The sequence below is a fragment of the Hemicordylus capensis genome, chromosome 3 (genome assembly GCF_027244095.1).
Source record: "Hemicordylus capensis ecotype Gifberg chromosome 3, rHemCap1.1.pri, whole genome shotgun sequence".
Taxonomy (NCBI): Eukaryota; Metazoa; Chordata; class Lepidosauria; order Squamata; family Cordylidae; genus Hemicordylus; species Hemicordylus capensis.
In genome coordinates this window covers 350,704,494-350,710,493 of record NC_069659.1, presented here as the reverse complement: position 1 = coordinate 350,710,493, position 6,000 = coordinate 350,704,494, and positions in this window count along the sequence as shown.

Genomic DNA, 6,000 nt, shown 5'->3' with positions numbered 1-6,000 from the left:
CTTATATACCAGAACATCCATGCATTTTAGATCACGTTGCTTCTCAAATATCAAATAGCTATATCTATCTCTGAGTAGTTCCACATTGCCCTGCCATAGGACAAATACATCATCTATGTAACACCATCATGAATCAAAATATCTTGATATGGCTTCTGTGAGAAGATAGGTTTACTCTCAAAATCATCCATATATCAATTCGCCATTTCTGGTGCTGGCTGCAATGTTGTCCAGGATTAAGGCTTTAGAAAAACAAAAGCAGAAGGCACCTGCACAAGGGGAACCATCCAAACAGAAGCTTCGCTACAGGACTAGCTTGAAATCATTCATTCATTCATTCATTCATTCATTCAATTTCTATACCGCCCTTCCAAAAATAGCTCAGGGCGGTTTACACGGAGAAATAATAAACAAATAAGATGGAACCCTGTCCCCGAAGCGCTCACAATCTAAAAAAGAAACATAAGATAGATATCAGCAACAGTCACTGGAAGTACTGTGCTGGGGGTGGACAGGGCCAGTTACTCTCCCCCTGCTAAATAAAGAGAATCACCACGTTAAAAGGTGCCTCTTTGCCAAGTTAGCAAATTGGGTTAGGGATTTTGAGTTGCTAGATTTTCAGTCTAAGGGCAATTTTTACATAGATTGGGCCTTGCTCATAGGTTGCTCTGTGTCCTGCACAGCTTTTGAGTGTTTCTGTACCTTCCTTGAGTGATGTGTCATAGCTTGCACTGGGCACCCTAATGTGGTCTATTTCTAGATGATTTTTTGTTTGCTGGGCCTGCTGAATCACCTCTTTGTGGCTGGTTAATGGCTGCTTTCAGCAACCTTGCAAGTGAGCTGGGGGTTCCCCTGGCTCATGAAAAAATGGAGGGACTGGTGGCAGATCTTTCTTTCCTAGGCATTGAGCTCAATTCTGGGGAGGGACAGTGCAGACTGCCAGCAGAAAAGATGGGTGATTTGGTTGTCCGCCTGCAGAATTTTTTGAAGATCAAGAAGGCCACTTTGCGTGAATTCCAATCCAGTTGACCTGGAAGTGGTTTACTTGTGAAGTGGTTGCACCTGGTAGGACTTTTCTGAGGTGCCTGTGTGATGCAATTAAGGGAGTTCGTTCCCCACACCATCACGTTAGAGTGATGACTTGCAAGTGTGGTACTCCTTCCTTCACAGATTTAATGGTGTATCGTTCTGGATGGATGAAATGTTGAAATGCTGCTGTATGCTGAGCTTCAGGTGCACTCAGATGTGTCTGTAGCCTTTGGCTTTGCCCTTACCTTTGAGGTCTTTGGTGCACAGTCGATTGGCCTGTTGAATGGGCAGCAAGTGAGGTCACACAGGATTAGACCTCTTTTGAATTGTTGCCTATTGTGGTTATGGTGCACATCTGGGTTGTGGACTTCGCCAACAAGATGGTGCACTTTTAGTGTAACAATGAAGTGACAGTTCAGGTTATTAATGCTCATACCTCTCGTAGCACCAGGGTTATGGAGCTGGTTCAGTGTTTAACTCTTCATTGCCTCTGAATGAATATACAAGCTCTAGCTCGCCATGTTCCAGGTTTGGATACAGTGGTGTAGCAAGGTTGGAGTGGGCCCAGAGACAAGATTTTAAAATGCCCCCCCCCCACCGAAGCTCTTTTCTCGGATGCAGATAGAGTGTTTTCAGCAGTTGGCACCAGACTCTTCTCCTGTACCCGAGATCCTGCCCGACTTCCTTTGGAGGCTTGGAGACGTGAGGCAGACCAGGTGACAGCCTGGTCATTGGCACCCAGCACCAGAAAGTGCTACCTTGTGTCCTTCAGTGAACGTAAGAATTTCAGGAGGTCTGCCAGTTTGTCACAATCATAGCCTGCACCTGTGAAACATCTGGTGCAATTCATGCATGGTACAAGGAGGGGACCGCGCTCCTGCTGAAGGTGGTCCTTGAGTGAATCTTGTACTCTGGGGCAAGCAGCTGGAGCAGATGGTGGAAGCAAGTCATTCTCCATGATGCAAAAAGGCTGGTCGTCCAAAGTGATCATCTCACCAATGGCCCAAATTATGAGATATGGTTTTGGGCAATCAGACGCTTGCTCAGAGGCTGCACCCAGCGCTCAGTCAGCTTTTCCTGCCTAGGAGCAGGAGCCGCTGGCTGCTTGCTGCCACTAACACTAGCTGAGGCACTGGGCCTACTGCCACTGCCAGCAGAGGTTTCCACACCCAGGTGCCACTGGCGCAAGTGCACCAACAGACCCAAGGTAGTGAAGTGCTTAGGCTCCTTGCCTCTGCTGACCAGTGCCTTGCAGTGGGTGCACTCAGCATGTCTGGGATCACCAGGGCAAAGCTCAAAGTGATCCCCGACCACACTGCTGACCTCTCCTGCGACACAAGGTTGCTTGGGTGGTAGCACCTTTGCTGGTTCCTTCTGGGGCACACCACCACCACTGCCCTCAGAGCTGGCCTGGGAAGGCCTAGGGACAGGAGGGCTTCTCTCCTGAGCCTCCTCAGACACAACCCTGGGGCCCCACCCCAAACAGGAACTGGTGGAGAGGGCGGCAAAGTGGATCTGGCTGGACTGCCAGCCGCCTCCACCAGCACCACCTCCTCCGCAGCCACAGGAAGATCTTCTTCCCTGGTAAGCTGGGAGGACTTCCCCCCTAAATTCTGCCTGGCTGCAAGCCCTGGCATAGGTCCAGGTTGACTCGAGAAGCCCAGCCTGTGCACTGAAGCAGGGCCGGGGGTGACTTGGGGAATAAGCCCCTCTGGCCTCCCCCTGCCATGACCAGCAGGGAATAAAAGCCTCCCCCTCCCTTGCACCCTCCCTCGTTCTGCTGCTCTACCAGCCCTACCAGCCGTGGTTTGGGGGCTTCTTTTTAAAACTTTTTTTAAAAAGGGAACTTTTTTGGGAAAGGATGGAATGTGGGGCGAGGGGCAGAGTGGATGGGGTTGTCTCAGGGGGAAGGGGGATGACACTCGGGGGGGCAAAAACGGGCTGCTGTGATTACTTCTGATGCAGTGCCTCCTTGCTTAAGACTTTTTGGCACAGATTCGGTGGCTGGCTAACTCAGAAGTTATAATGTTGTGTATCACACAGAGTTTAGTTAGACGGACTGTCTGGGAGTTAGAATGATACAACAGCAAAGAAACAGGCTGCCACAGACCATCTGTCGCTCACTGTGATGTTTTTAACAACTTTTTGGCAGATAAAATATCTTGTATTTGTGTTGAACTAGACTCCACAGTTACTGCAGTCTATCATGGTGGTGCCCAGCAACCTCTCTTATAGGATTGAATTGGATCACTTTCAATTTGTTGCTTCTGAAGATGTGGACAAACTGCTTTGGACTGTGAGTCCCATCATCTGCTCCCTTGACTCTTGACTCTTGACTTTCCTCTGGCAGTCATAGTATCAGAGAGGGTCTGGTAAATATCATAAATGCTTCTCTGAGGGAGGGCAGGATGCCTCCTTGTCTTAAGGAGGCTATTATTAGACCACTTTTGAAGAAACCTGCACTGGATCCCTCAAAGTTAGCTAATTACAGGCCTGTCTCTAATCTTCCTTGGTTGGGCAAGGTGATTGAGCAAGTGGTTGCTTCTCAGCTCCAGGCAGTTTTGGATGAAACAAAATATTTAGATCCTTTCCAGACTGGCTTTCAGGAGGGCTATGGGGTTGAGACTGCCTTGGTCAACCTGATGGATAATCTCCAATTGGCAGTCGACAGAGGGAGTGTGACTCTGCTGATCCTCTTGGATTTCTTGGTGGCTCCATACTGTCTCCAATGCTTTTTTTACCTCTCCAATGCTTTTTAACATCTACATGAAGCCGCTGGAAGAGATTGTCAGGAGGTTTGGTCTGGGGCGCTGTCAATATGCTGATGACACACAGATCTATTTCTCCATACCAATTTCATCAAATAATGGCATGACTCCCCTAAGTGCCTGCCTGGAGGTGATATTGGGCAGGATGAGGGATAACAGTCTGAAGTTGAATCCAAACAAGATGGAGGTACTGTCTGTAGGGGGTTGGGATCTGAGAGATGGTTTAGATCTGCCTTTTCTGGATGGGGTTACACTCCCCCTAAAAGATCAGGTTCATAGTCTGGGAGTGCTCCTGGATCCCCAACTCTTCCTGGTTTCTCAGGTTGAGGCTGTGGCCAGGAGTGCTTTTTATCAGCTTCAGCTGATACACCAGATGCATCCATTTCTGGAGACAAATGACCTTAAAATGGTGGTATATATGCTGGTAACCTCTAGGCTTGACTACTGTAATGCACTCTGCATGGGGCTTCCTTTGTACATAGCTCAGAAACTATATTTGGTTCAGAATGCAGCAGCCAGATTAGTGTCTGGGACAACATGAAGGGACCACATAACATTGATTCTAAAAGAACTGCACTGGCTGCCAATCTGATTCCGAACGAAATACAAAGTACTGGTTATTACCTATAAAGCCCTTAACAACTTACATCCTGGGTACTTAAGAGAGTCCCTTCTCTGTCGTGAACCCTGTCGCCTATTAAGATCATCTGGAGAGGTCCGGTTATGGTTGCTACCAACTCGTTTGGTGGCAACTTGGGACTTGGCCTTCTCTGTGGCTGCCCCAGGGCTTTGGAACTCACTCCCTGCTGAAATAAGAGCATCTTTTCTGTTTGTTTCTAGGAGGACCCTGAAGACGTACCTATTTTCCCAGGCCTTGAGTTGATACCAATTTTTTTACATTTTATTATGTTTTTATCTAATGTTACTTTAATCTTTTTATGAATTTTAAATTTATTTTATTATTGTTTATTTATTGAATGTATATACCGCCAATATTCAAATCTCTAGGTGGTGAACAGAATTAAAACATAATATAACATATAAAACATGGGAAATTTTTTAAACCCTGTGATGGGTTTGCTATGATCTCTCAACTGCACAGGTGCACCTTGCAGTTGGCAAAAGACGCTGGCCCAAATGGATGGCCCCAGCATCGCTCCAGCTCCTGCCTTCTCCAGGGGTGGGGTGATAGGGGAGAAGGACTGCTCCCCCCACCAGCAGCTACCCCTCGGCCACGGTAATAATAATGTTTTTTAAAAGTTAAAGGTTTGGCAGGGCACATGGTGACTGTAATAATTATAAAAAAAAATGGAGGTTCAGCAATGGGCCCCCCAAAGAAGGTTGGGGCCCCCAAAGAAGGTTTTGGGGGGTCTCACATGGGGTGGGCTCGTGAATGATTGGTCAACATGCCCAAATTACCAACATGCGCCCCTGTTAGGTGTATATGTGGAGATTGTAAAGAAGGTATACTTTCCCAGCACCACTGCATTGGCACAGTGCTATTCTGCGGAGTAACTTCCAGTGGTTAGTGGCATGTTACATCCTGGCCCAGAGAAGGAGTTAGAAGAACTCTTGCTGCTTTACCGTGACCAATTTGTCAAGAACTTCACAAAGAGGACCACTCATATATGACTCAGCTTGGACACCACATTGAATACAGAAGCAGCTCTGGTTGGCCAGGAAGAGCTGGGTCAAGCAAGGAAGTGGTCCAGTTTCCAATACCTTTGTTGTCATCTTCAGGCTGCACAAACTGAAAATTATAATTGTTAAGATTATTGATTGTTAATATTCCCCAGTAGCCAAATTTTAGCTATGGGGTTATTGGGTTCAGTTATAGCTTTGTCAATAATATGCCATTGTTCAGTTATAAATATGCCCCTGTGTTAGTTGGCAAACAATGATATATGAGATATATCATGGACTTTCCACAGGTATCTGACAGCATGATGAGGCAAAACCAAAAATCCTTCAGAAGTAAAATGGCAACTCCCCCAACACCATGAGGCTATTCCCACAATCGACGGAAAGCAGGCTAAGGGAGGTTAGCCCCCTATCCGTCAATTGTGGGAACCAGCGGGCTCACGGGTGAGCCTGGTACTCTCAAGGTGGCAAGCCCACCTAGAACACCCTCCCCATAAATGAGGTTAAAAGTGCGAGCACTACGTTAACCTCATTTCTTTGCTCGTGTGTCACCGCAGTGCAT